The 12561-nt window shown below is 42.2% G+C and overlaps 1 protein-coding gene across 10 annotated transcripts in view; it reads right to left on the reverse strand.

Moving 5' to 3' along the window:
* PCED1B (PC-esterase domain containing 1B) overlaps nucleotides 1-12561 on the reverse strand; it is a 160246-nt gene that overhangs the window by 14099 nt on the left and 133586 nt on the right. For 3 of the 10 annotated variants that reach the window (XR_009690514.1, XR_009690513.1, XM_061129298.1), the window contains one exon: nucleotides 7007-7209. The exons of 4 other annotated variants lie outside the window; for them this stretch is intronic. The gene's annotated coding sequence lies outside the window, so the exon portion shown is untranslated. Of the gene's footprint in view, nucleotides 1-2494; nucleotides 3452-7006; nucleotides 7210-10944; nucleotides 11058-11405; nucleotides 11444-12561 lie in introns of those variants that run through there. 3 more of the 10 variants (XM_061129296.1, XM_061129301.1, XM_061129309.1) reach the window with 3 other exon arrangements.

Genomic DNA, 12561 nt, shown 5'->3' on the forward strand with positions numbered 1-12561 from the left:
AACTGATGCATATAAATGAAATATCAAAGCTGGGATGAAGAGTCAAGGAGGAGGGAGGAGGAGATAAATGGATGATCAGTGCAATCTGTGAGTCCAACCTCAAATTAAAATCGATTTTTAAAAGTTTTATGATCATTCCTCAAATTTTAATTGTAAGTAGTTCCATGTTTTTCTGTTTTCAAAGTAAAATTTGGGCTTTGGCTAATGCTCTGACAGAAATATACATTATTAATGGCTACTATTGATGCTACAATAAATTATTTTGAGGCATCTTGCTTAGATTTCTGTTCAGGGATAATTAATTTTTAATGGCTTCATAAACCATCATTTATAAATCATTGACTATTGCTTTATAACTATCACAAACCGAACACACAGCATTTGGTTTTTTATTAATCAGTGTGTTGTAGAAATTAGGTTAGTCTTTTTTCTTTTCTTATTGATTTTTGGTAACAGGAACAGTGGCAAAGCTATATAGGCCAGTTACTCCAGAGACCCTACGAAGAAGTCTTAAATCACAGAGGTAATCACTAACAATTAGGATGCTGTCTTGATTAGTTGTAGAAGTACTTTACCTAGTTCAGAAGTTTCTTGCACATGACCAACCATCTTAATGCAACATTGTACTAGGCATATTAAATAGATCATTTCCTCCTAACTGCATTTTTGGTGATCAAATCTATGTTTGAACTATCCAAGATTCCCTTAAATGTTAATAGAACAGATGGTGCAAATAAAATTATTTTTCGTGAACTCACCAGTATAGCATACCAGTTCTTGATATTTGTTTAGTTTTCTAAGTGGAATTTAATGTTGTCAAAAATTAAATTGGTATCATGTCAAGTTTTCAAAGAAAAGAGAAAAGCAAAAGATTCAAACTTCTCTTCTGAGGACAGGGATTTCTCAAGAGACTGACCTTTTGATTTGGGGCAAGTCACTCCTCTATAAACATGAAAATGGAAATCATGCAGTCCTATTATTTTAAAAAGTGGTTTTAGGTGAAATTTTTAAAGATACATGAAAGTACTGTGAAATACTATGATAAATAAAACAACAGAAAGTTGTTTTCCAAATAGTAACCATTGGAAAGACCGATTTTAATGCCCCACCCCCACCAACCTCATGTCCAATATAGGCCTTAGCTCTGCAGTTCATTAATTCAGAAAAAATACATAAAACACTTTGTATACCTTGGTCTGTGAAGCTGTCATTCTGTAAGTTTGGCCACCCCCACCAACCTCATGTCCAATATAGGCCTTAGCTCTGCAGTTCATTAATTCAGAAAAAAATATAGAAAACACTTCGTATACCTTGGTCTGTGAAACTGTCATTCTGTAAGTTTGGCTCACATCCTCCAACAACCCTCATGGCTCCTCTGCCCCATCCCAACACATGTCATATGACCCATATTTCTCACTTGGCTATTAGTTATATACCACAGCCAAAATCTCAGAAACTTATGGTATAAATGGAAAATTGAATTTAGACTAATGATCTTCAAACTGGGCTCCACGTAACCATTAAATTCTCCTTGTGGAGGCAAGAATCTCTGTGGACACATCCAAACTTGAATCCATACCGTGTTCATTGGGCCACAAACTTAATTTGTGATTTTTTGTAATAAAATATCAACAGAAGAATTGCACACATTTGAAGAGTTTGAAAATTGCCAAGTTTAAAAATCCTTAAGGCACCATATTTTTCGCATAGTAGTAGTCTAATATAAAAAATTTTCTATGGACTATACAAAGAAATGCAGGAAACATCCTTTATGCATAAAATCCTCACTATTAGGTTCATAGTACCTGATAGGCAGGTAACTTCTATAAAAGCAAGAAATAAACTATGGAGACTTTATTCAAAGAGCCCCATTCAACAAACAAAAAGCAACAAACAAACAAAACCCACAAAACTTGTGTTTTACCAAAGACTAGTCTAAAAGTGGAAAAAAAAAAATCAGAGCAAAAAAAATCAAAGCAATTCAAATAAACAAAATGTGGTTTCAATCATGTACAGCCATTGACAAACTTCCACATTCTGGTCTCGAACCATTATTTAAACCACATTTGCTAATTCTCTACCGATTAGTCCTTGAACAGGAATGAGAGATACTGAAAGCCAGTGATCCCGCTTTCACTTCCAGGAGAGGACAAAGTCAGAAGTGGACTCTGGCCTTGAACGGCTGTGTGCTCTGGGATGGCTTCCCCCTCCCCCACCCCATCCCCCCCCACCCCTGCGCCACAATTTTTTTCTGTTGTCAAACCGGGGTAATAGCCCCCCACTTCACTCCATAATAGTGAAGATGAAAGATCCACGTCAGCGTCCATCAAGGGCCTAGGACAATACCAGTCTTGCATTAGGCACCTTTCAACCCTTAGCACACCTCCTCCCCTGGGGAGAACTCTAAACCTCTGAGGGCAGCTGGCGCTGGCTCCCTCCCTCACACTTCAAACCCACAGCCCCCTTCCTCCCTCCTGCAGGGACCAAGGGGTACCTCCTCCGGTGTGAAGGCGATCCCTCAACTCAGCCGGTCTCCTACATCCTCGGGCACTTTGCTCCAGGAGGTCCCTCAGAGAGGGGAGAATTATGCATTCCACGTTTTCTTCCCTCTCCCTGGGCTGGCTCCTTTCTTTAAACCTTAAACATAGTCTAGTTTCTCGCTTTAAAAAAGAAAGGAAACTTCTTTGACTCCACCTCCAGGACGGTCCTATCTTTTGTTTCCCCTTCAAGGCCACTTTTTACAAAGTTGTTTGAACTGGCTGTCTGGGTCCTCACCTCCCACTCACTCCTCCGTTTACTTGAAATTTGGCTTCCAGCTCCACCAAAGCGAAGAAACGTTTGTCAGCAGATCCCCAACGATTTCCTTGTTCCTTTCAGCGGCTGCTTCTTGGGCCTTATCACATCTATAGCCTTCCTAGTTCCCCGGGGCTGGGGCACTGCGGAAGATTCCCCTCTGTGACCCTGCCCGAGTCTGACACCGTGGCCGCCCGTCTCACCTCCCCCAGTATATCGTTTGTGAGTTTCTCTTTCTCTGGCGATCCCCAAAGGTCGGTCTTTCTCAAGGCCCACTCACTGGCTCCCTCCTTCTTTTCTTCAGCATTCTTTCCCTCGGTAAATTCATCCACGCTCTCAGCGTCCACCCGTAAGGTGAACAGAAAGCCCCCTTTGTCCCCACAGTTCTGGTTTACCTCTGTTTCTCCAGCCTAGTTGTTAATCGCCACCCTTCTCCTAAAAGTCCTAGTTGGGATGGAAACAGACGAGACGGTCCCCGTATCACTTACTATTTGTATGCAGATGACTCCGAATTGGGGCCTTAAAGCACAGAGGCTGAGAAGGTGGGCCCTTGAGTCAGCCCCCTGGGTTTAAACTCTGCTCCACTCCATTAGCCTCTGAGACCCTGGGGCGATAATGTAATCTCTCTGCACTTAAGAAATCTTACCTAAACAGGACTACTACAATGGACTTCTTTTAGAGTCGAGGGTTAAATGAACACATGTGAAGGCCTTTGCATAAGGTCTACCATATTTTTAAATGAATAAATTTATCTATCTCAAACTTGTCCTGAGTTCCTGACATTCTAGCGAGTAGAATAAGGTGAGTTCAGGTGAGATTTCCTAGAGGGGGGTGGGGCAGGGGAGGAGCAAGAGGTGACTTAGTCTGTGTGGGCCTTTTATCACTGGTAAATTCTCTGGATACCACTATCCTCCCATCAAACTGTGGCTGAATTCCTCAGAGAAGGCTCCTGTGACCTTTGAACAATCTTTCCAAAGGTAAATACCGATCATCCATGGGAATGACGGTGGTCTATTTTTCTGTGCACTTTCAGAGAACTGCTATATAATTTATGCTTAACATTGACTGGGGATAATTTGGTGGAAATAAACTCTGCCTCTAAAATGCTTGGGTCAAGTCATTTTTATTTTTCATGACTGTGGCCATTTCCACCATTCCTAAAACATTAAAATCCTTCAGTGAGTGACAACTTGGATATGGATCAGCTCAACAGTTTCTTGGCAATTAAAAGGAGGAAAAAAAAGATGTAATTTTAGAAAATAGGAATGAGAATGTTGCTATATATTTTATGAAACTGAGCAGTTTCACCTCTTTTAGATTTTACGGCTAACTATTCTACTTTCCATAGATTTCTGATAATCCTTAAGGAAGTGTGTCTTACTTTGAAACTTTTCAAAATAGGAGAGATTTTATTTTATACATGTTTTCTCATATTTCTCAATTTCATATCTTCATTTTCATATGATACACTAGCCTAACTACAATAGTTTGCATTTATAGACTTTGTTTTTTAACCTAGGAGATGATCCTTCCTTCTGTGCATCTCTCCAGAGCTTGTGGATGAATTACAGAGCTCATGTATACCCAGAGGGCTTTTTCTTACCTGTTCCCTGCTTGCTCTGTGACTCAGCATTGTGTTCCCTAACCCCTTCCTCTCCTGAAATTCTGTTCCTTCTTTAAGACCCAGTTTAAAATACAGTTCTGTCTGAGAGCCTTCTTTAGTCCCAGAGAGAAAAATTCCCCCCTTCCTCTGACAGACATCTCTGTTTAGCCCTTGGTTCTGACTTCCCTGGTGGTTCAGATGGTAAAGAATCTGACTACAATGCAGGAGACCAGGGATCGATCTCTGGGTTAGGAAGACCCTTGGAGAAGGGAACGGCTACCCACTACAGTATTCTTGCCAGGGGAATTCCATGGATAGAGGAGCCTGGCAGGCTACAGTCCATGGGGTTGCAAAGAGTCGAACATGACTTGAGTGACTTTCTGCCTTATTGTATAATTAACTGTCCATATGTCCTTCTACTCCAGTACATCCTAGTCCTGGGGGGCAGCAATGGGTCTCACCTATCCTTGTACCCTTCATGGACCAGTGTCTGAGGCAGAATATGGTTATTACCCACTGAGCATTTACCCTGTGCAAGGCCTCTTCTATACTCACGACCTAGTGAAGAAGGAACTATTATACCCATTTTACAGGTGAGTAAACTGAGGCTTGGAGAAGTTATGTCAATCATCCAAGGTTGTACAGCTGCTGAGAAGAGACAGCACTCATCCCTTATGGACAGTGAATCTTCTGCTTGATTAGATAAGCATAAGATTTTGTTTTGCTTGGCTCAGATGGTAAAGCGTCTGCCTGCAGTGCGGGAGACCTGGGTTCCATCCCTGGGTTGGGAAGATCCCCTGGAAAAGGAAATGGCAGCCCACTCCAGTACTCTTGCCTGGAAAACTCCATGGACTGAGGAGCCTGGTAGGCTACAGTCCATGGGGTCACAAAGAGGCGGACGACTGAGCGACTTCAGTTTCACTTTCACTTTCTATACCTATTTAGTGAAATCAAGAGGAAAAAATAATTTTATCTAAAAAAAAAAGTTGCATGTAGTTTTCCTTTTTTATTCTCTGTTGATAAACAAAACAAAGCAATGCTGGGTGCACAGCTTTAATTTTTCTTTGTGAAAACAGGACAAGTATGAAGTCAACCTAGTTGTTTTTTACCACTTAGAGTTAGCAATTCCTCTGAGTGAGTTGGTGGGAAAGTCAGGGCCGCACTAAAGCTACATTTGTGTTTAAGATGTTTCTATACTTACATTGACTACTCTAGATTATAACTACTCTAGATTCAATGGTTGAGTAAGAAGTTTCCATGATTGTAAAGGGTGGGGGTGGGGGTGGGTTGCTAATAATGACTAAATTACTTTCAACTGATGAACAGGTTGGATATTGAAAATTCTGTCTCCAGGAAGGGCCACAGAAGCCCATTTAACCAACGATGAGAGCACTGGTCTGAGTCAGCAGGCCAAAGGTTTCTGCCACCACCAGTGCTGACTTTACCTCTGTGTGTTTAAGCTTGAAATAGGAGAAATGGCCCCTGTGTTCCCCTAGGGAGATTGTCCAGAAGAGCTTTTAAAATGATATTATTTTATTATTGCTGTTGGTATTATTTTTTAACAGTATTATCTCATGTTCAGATACTAGGTTTCTATGGGGAACAAAGGTTTTGAATGGGAAAATGGCATTCTAAGAGCCAGATTCTGTCTGCTTCCTACCAACATTATTTGGTAGAAGCTCTGGGTTCCCACTGCTCTGCGTGGGATTTCCCTAGGTTTCAAGCCCAAGGCTGGGAACAAGAGGAGGGACCAGGTGCAGCAGGGGAGAGGGCCAAGGGAACTGAACCCGCCACCACACCAGGCCTTTCCCACGTCCTGCTTCCCTCCCTTCAGAGCTGAGTTTGGGCCTAAGAGTTTGCTCCCACTGTGTGTTCAGCAGAGCTTATCCCTTATCCCTCAGTAACAAAACTAATCCAACGGCACTGCCTATCTCAGGGTTAATTGTGGAAATGAAATGCTCTGTAAACTCCATGGATGTTAAATGTTATTCTGAGTCATCTCAGCATATTTGGGGGATGGGACTTAGCAGTTACAGAAACTGTCCAGTGATAGGAAGTTTTATTACTTAAAAACTTAACTTATTATTTAGTGACATTGTTTAGTACCCTCTCAACAGTGTATGCTCAGTGTTTTGTCTCCTCTATTTATTCCTCTTAAGACCTGGATAAAATTGGTACTTCATTTTCTCCATTTTACACATTCAAAAATTAGAAGATTGAGTCATCTGCCCAAGGTCATCCATTTTATAAAAAGCAGAGCTAGGAGTCATAACTGATGCCAAGCCTTTGTGGTCAACCACAACATACAAGATTACACAGACAATAGAAGCCTCGTCTCTTTTCTCCAGGTCACAGCTCACTGTTTCCTTGCACTGTATGCTTTTAGAGATTTAGTAGCTTATCAGTCACGCACCCTTATTAGACAATATTACAATAATAATAGTTGTCTCTTTAGGACTCTTCAGTTAAGTGGAGGTGGGGCGGAGTAGACTAGGATGGAGATTCCTTCCAATACATTAAGTGCCCCCAAAATGAGGATCCTAAGAAAGGCTGGTCAGAAATGTGAAATAGTAATGCTTAAAATAAAATGGGAAAACTGAAAGTACTTACTGATTAAAGTAACTGGTGATTTAGAAATGTGCTTCTCAGTTGGTCCTAGATCTTTTCCCTAGAGAGACTCCTTTTTCGGCTGGAGGCTGAAGTGTCAGGTTGGAGAGCCCAGAGTCTGGGCTGCAAGGCAGATAAATTCACCTCTGGGGGCTGCTCTGTTTGTGAGCCAGCGGCTGGGGAGAGGAGGCCATTTCCAGTGGCATCTGGAGCAAATGACACAGATCAGCACTTTCTTGCGTTAGGAAGTGGAAGACTAATGACAGAAGCTTTAAGAACTGGGCAAATACGGAAACAAACTGATAAGTAAATCAAACTAGAGCTTCTTCCTGAAATTTGGCTCTTAGCTTGCTTTCATTTCACATTTCTAAGTAATTTGGGTGCAATGTCTATTGACTCTTGCTTTGTTTCATTTTAACAATTCAAACTCTGGGTTCTTATCACCCTTATTTGTGTGGTTTGTTCACAGCTGGGAAAGCTATTAGAAGGGGAAAGGGGGAAAGACAGTGAGGGGACTGGAAGCGGAAGTGAGAAGAGAGATATGAGAAATGATGAGAGGAAGACTGGTCCCTTTTCTAATTAATTTTTTAAAGTCAGAATCCTGAATTTTTGTCTGGGGGCATTAAAGAGTTTACAAGCCACTTTCAAATCACTTCCCTTGCTCCTCCCACCTCCTGTGGGTGGAAGGATAGACCATTCTGGAGCTGCAGAAAGCAAGGGGTCTCAGCCACAGGCCTCTGGTAAACACAAAAAGGCAAAGCCTCCTCTCCTGCCTCACTGGAAACCAGCAGGTGACAGGAAAGGGAAATGGGAAGTGGTTCTCTGATTGATTAGATAAGCTCAGAGCTTTGTTTTGTTTGGGAAGGATCTGACTTGGAAGAGGAGGAATATCACTTCTCCTACAGATGCCAAGAGGAAAGAGAAGGAAGAAATAAATCAGAAAAAAGAAAACAAAAAAGAGGAAATGAAGTTTTAGAAGTTTTCTCCCAATAGCGAACCTTATATGTCAAACACTTTAGGAAAAGGTATCTCTCCATTGCTTTAAATGGTGTAAGATACCTAAAGAACAAGAGTAACAGATTCCAAAATAGTGCTGAAATAATGTCCTTCATCCCTAGATTTTTTAAATTCTATGTTTCAGGTAAATTGGCCTATTAAGTGATGCATTTATCTTTTCTTGAAAAATACTACTTCACTTCACTGACTGCTCAATGTATGGCTTAAAAATTAATCTCACACATTACACTTTGTTTTTATCCTGTTTTCTATAGCCACAAATCAAATTATTTCACACTTTTACCATGAATTAGAATCATTATTGTGTCTCAAGGCAGGGCTGTATCTAGAACCCACCTGATAACTTTTGTATTTTAAACTTCAGAGTGGCTTATGACATCACTTTGAAAATGTGCCATTATTTGATTCTAGCTATTCTACAAATGAGTTCCAAATCTAACTTTAGTATTTTAAAATTCAGAGTAATCTGTGATATAACTTTGAAAACTTGCCATTATTTTGAGTCTAGCAATTCTGTAAATGAGTTGCAGATCTTTCCAGTTCTCTAAATTCCAGCTAGTGTGTACATGGTGAGAATAAAAGAACAATTTAGAGGATGACTAAAATTCACATAATCATCCTAAGACCAGAGAACAGAGGAGCTGTAATAATGCAAATGCTAATCTCACTTGCACTCTTTAAATTCAAAATGAATTTTTTTGAGACCAAGCAACAGATTATTTCCCACAGATTTTCTTTCTTCCAAGAACTTATTATGATATATGGAGAGAGTTACAATTGCTGTTCTGGCCCCATTTCACGTTCTGTAGCTCAGTGAGCTGGCTTTCTCACCCAGCTTTTTCCTAAAAGATAATGAGAACTATGCATGTATAATGTTTTACACTTAAAATGTGCTATCTCACAATAAATCCTGGTTTACAAAGTAAGGCAAGCTCTCATTATCTTCACTTTGCAGATGGTGAAACTGAGGCGCTGGGAGAGCTGAAATGACATAAATCACCTTGATGGATCAGCACAGGATAGAGCACACCTGACCGCAGGCGGTCATCTTCATGGCCCTCTGGGGGGGAAGTCAGACAGGGCATACTGTCCTCATCGTCATCCTTACATCATTTTGCTTGTTTCTAGAAGCTACTTAATGCACAGCGTGCAAAAGTTCAAAAGTGTATGAGTGAGAAGTAATTTTTCCTCCCTTCCTTGTTCCCTAATCCCTTGCTCTTCTTTCTAGAAACAATACTGTCACACCTTCTTGTCTGTTCTACCAGAAATATTCTATGCAGATATTCTATATCTCTCTGAAATATTTTATTCTTTCTTTTGCAAGAGTCAACTTCCATTTTTATTAAAGGCTCTGGAAAAAAATACAAACGCCACTTAGAACCGATGGTAAAATGCAAAAAATCTGGTAAATCATAGATTGTTGCAAGCACTCAGATGTTTGAAATGCCATAGAAAACTCGAGATTCACAACAGCCTATAAAAAGAGGTGGGCTACTGTCCTCTTGGGTTTGGTCCTGATATCCCATCTGGGGACCACTCAGAAACCTTGATCTTGATTTGTGATGTGGTAATTGCATGTCTTTTGATGGAGAGGACTGAAGCCAGAGCGATGATACTATGAAATAAAGTGAACTGCCAGATGTCTGACTTTGGGGCCAAACAGACTTGGGTTTGAAACTTGATTCTTTCACTTTGGGAGTCACTTAACTCCTCTGTGACTCTGCAATTTTCTCATCTGTGAAATACAGATAATAATAACAACCACTACAAAGAGGCATGGGTTTAATGAGAAAATAGATCCAAGTACCAGGTACACTGCCGTGGATAGTAAAATATATCTATGTCATTAGCCACGGCTCATTTTATTCAGTCTTTCTTTCACTCATTCATTCAAAATAATTGTGGTAGGCACTGTACAAACTGCTGGGGAGAAATCACTGTGAATAATACATGGGGGGAAAAAAACCCCAAAATACCTTGCCCTTATAGAGTTGATCTTTGTGTTGGGGGAGGCAGGCAACTAAAGAGCAAGTGAAATAATATGTTAGATAAAAGAGAATAGGAACATGATTGCTGGATGGGGCAAAAGTAAGGACTGTGGGTTGGAATTTTAAATAGGGTGGTGACGGGGTTCATGACACTCTACCCTAGAATGCAGCACCTTGACATGTTAAATATTTTAAGCGAAAGAATGTGAGAAACGGCAGGTACTGGAAAGACTCTGACCACCACCCCCACCCCTCCCCACCCCACCCTGAAGCAAGTCTTAAGACCCTGTGTGGGAGAAGCCCTCTCCATTTAAGAAAGGAGCATCCTTGGACCTCCCTGATAGCTCAGGTGGGAAACAATCTGCCTGCAATGCAGATCCCTGGGAAGATCCCCTGTGGAAGGGAATGGCCATCCACTTCAGTATTCTTGCCCGGAGAATTCCACAGACAGAGGAGCCTGGGGGCTACAGTCCAAGGGATCAAAGAGTTGGACATGACTGAGCGTCCTACACATACACAGCATCCTTATCTCTGAAGACAAAGGGACCCCGAGGAATTCCAATAAACAGGGCTGGCTAAGTTCCCTCAGTTCACTGCCCTTTGTCCTATTGATCTTCAAATCCAGTTTGAAAACATTCAGGCCTATTCTGTGGATGTGAGTTCAAACAAACTCTGGGAGATAGTGAATGACAGGGAAGCCTGGCAGGCTGCAGTCCTTGGGGTCTCAAAGAGTCAAATTGACCCAGTGAGGGAACATCAGCAATCCTCCCTTTTGGTCTTCATTTCCTTAGAAAGGCTAATTTGTAACTTTTCTCTTGTTAATTTGTCTTTTGTTATGGAGATCCTGCTAAGAACCTTGCAATGGAAGTAAACAACCTTGGTCTGGAGGAGGCTGCCTTGAGAAGTTGAGGGTGGGGATGGGAGGTTGGAGCAAACCTGGTGGAAATCTGGTGGGAGGAAGCTCCAAGCGGAGAGAACAATAAGCAAGTGAATGTGACTGGGCTGGAGAGAACAAGGGAGGAACATACAGGAGATGGACTCTCTTCACACTGAGAAGAAAGAGAGGCAGGTGGTGATGGGGTCCTTGGGCCTAGGAAAGAAAACAACGGTCTCAAAGGCCCTTGCTGAATCATCTAACTTCGGGGAAAACAAAACTGCCCCGGAACTTATCGCCTCCTGCCCAGGGGACTTACCACCCCCTGCCTAAAACCTCCCACCCCTTGTTCAACTACAAATGTCTCAACTAAAGGTTACGGAAAAAGTCCTGCCTGCCTAACATTTCCCTTATCGCTTCCACAAACATCCCTTTAAATATGAAGCCTCCCTGATCCCTTTCACACTCAGCCTGGTCCTTAGGCCGACTGTTGCCCCTCCTTGCCTGAATAAAGGTAACCTACCTCCGTTGAGGGTCTCCTTTTCTGCCTTGGCCCGAACTATACCTCACAGATGGGAATTCCCTGGTGGTCCGGTGGTTAGTTAGGACTCCGTGCTTTCATGCTGTGGGTGCGAGGGAGGGCTTGGGCTCCGTTCCTGGTGGGATCCTGGAGAACTAAGGTCACATAAGCTATGTTGTGGGGCAAAAAAAGTCAGGGAGGGGGGCAGATTATGAGTCATTGAAAGGACCTGGGCTTGTTATTTGAAAGCCATCGCAAGGGGCTTGAGCAGAAAATTAACACCCATCTTAATGAGACTGGGATGTGAGGGAAAGCAGGAAGACCAATTAAGGAAGTTACCAAGTAATGCAGGAGTTGAGGCTTAAACCAGAGTGACATTAGCCAAGGAATGAGAAAGGATCAGATTCTGGATATATTGTGAAGGCAGAGGTGACAGGATTTGCGGAGAGCGGATGGGGTGTGAGAGAAGGGGGGGAATACAAAGCTAGCTCCATGCCTCTTGGCCTGAGCACAAGAGGGATGAAGTTACTGAGATGGAGAAGCTCTGGGAGAAACAGGTTTGGGGGGGGGGGGAGGGTGGATGGCTTGTTCCCTTTGAGATTCCTTGTACACATCTAAAGTCAGATGTGGGGTGGGGATTTGGCACTGGGCAGAGAGGACTAGTCTAGAGAGAACAGTTTGGTTTGGGTTTGGATGCCGTCTCCAATGGAGATGGTGAAGCTACAGAAGAAAAGAGGTCTGAGAATTCCTGGGAGGTCAGGAAGAGGAGAAGGAACCTGGAAAGGGCCTGAGAAGGAAGAGTCAGTGGCAGTAAGAAGAAAGTATGAGGTCCTGGAAGCCAAGAGGAAAAAGTGTTTCAAGGGAGGAAGGATGGTCTCAGTCAGAGATAGGTGATAAGTCAAATGGAATGTTTGACCATTGGCAGGACATTGGGTGACCTAGACAGTGTTGGGGACAGCTGCTGATTAGAGTGGTTAAGAGAATGAGAGAATTAGTAGCAGTACCACCCTGGAGGAGTTAAACTATAAGTAAAGGGAAACTAAAGATGAGGGGAAGTGGGGGATGAGAGATTTTGTTTCTTTTAAGATGGGAACAACAGTAGCGTGTTTGTACACTTACAGGAATGATTCCATAGACGGGGGAAAAGATGCTGCAGGAG

Source organism: Dama dama, chromosome 3, assembly GCF_033118175.1.
Source record: "Dama dama isolate Ldn47 chromosome 3, ASM3311817v1, whole genome shotgun sequence".
Taxonomy (NCBI): domain Eukaryota; kingdom Metazoa; phylum Chordata; class Mammalia; order Artiodactyla; family Cervidae; genus Dama; species Dama dama.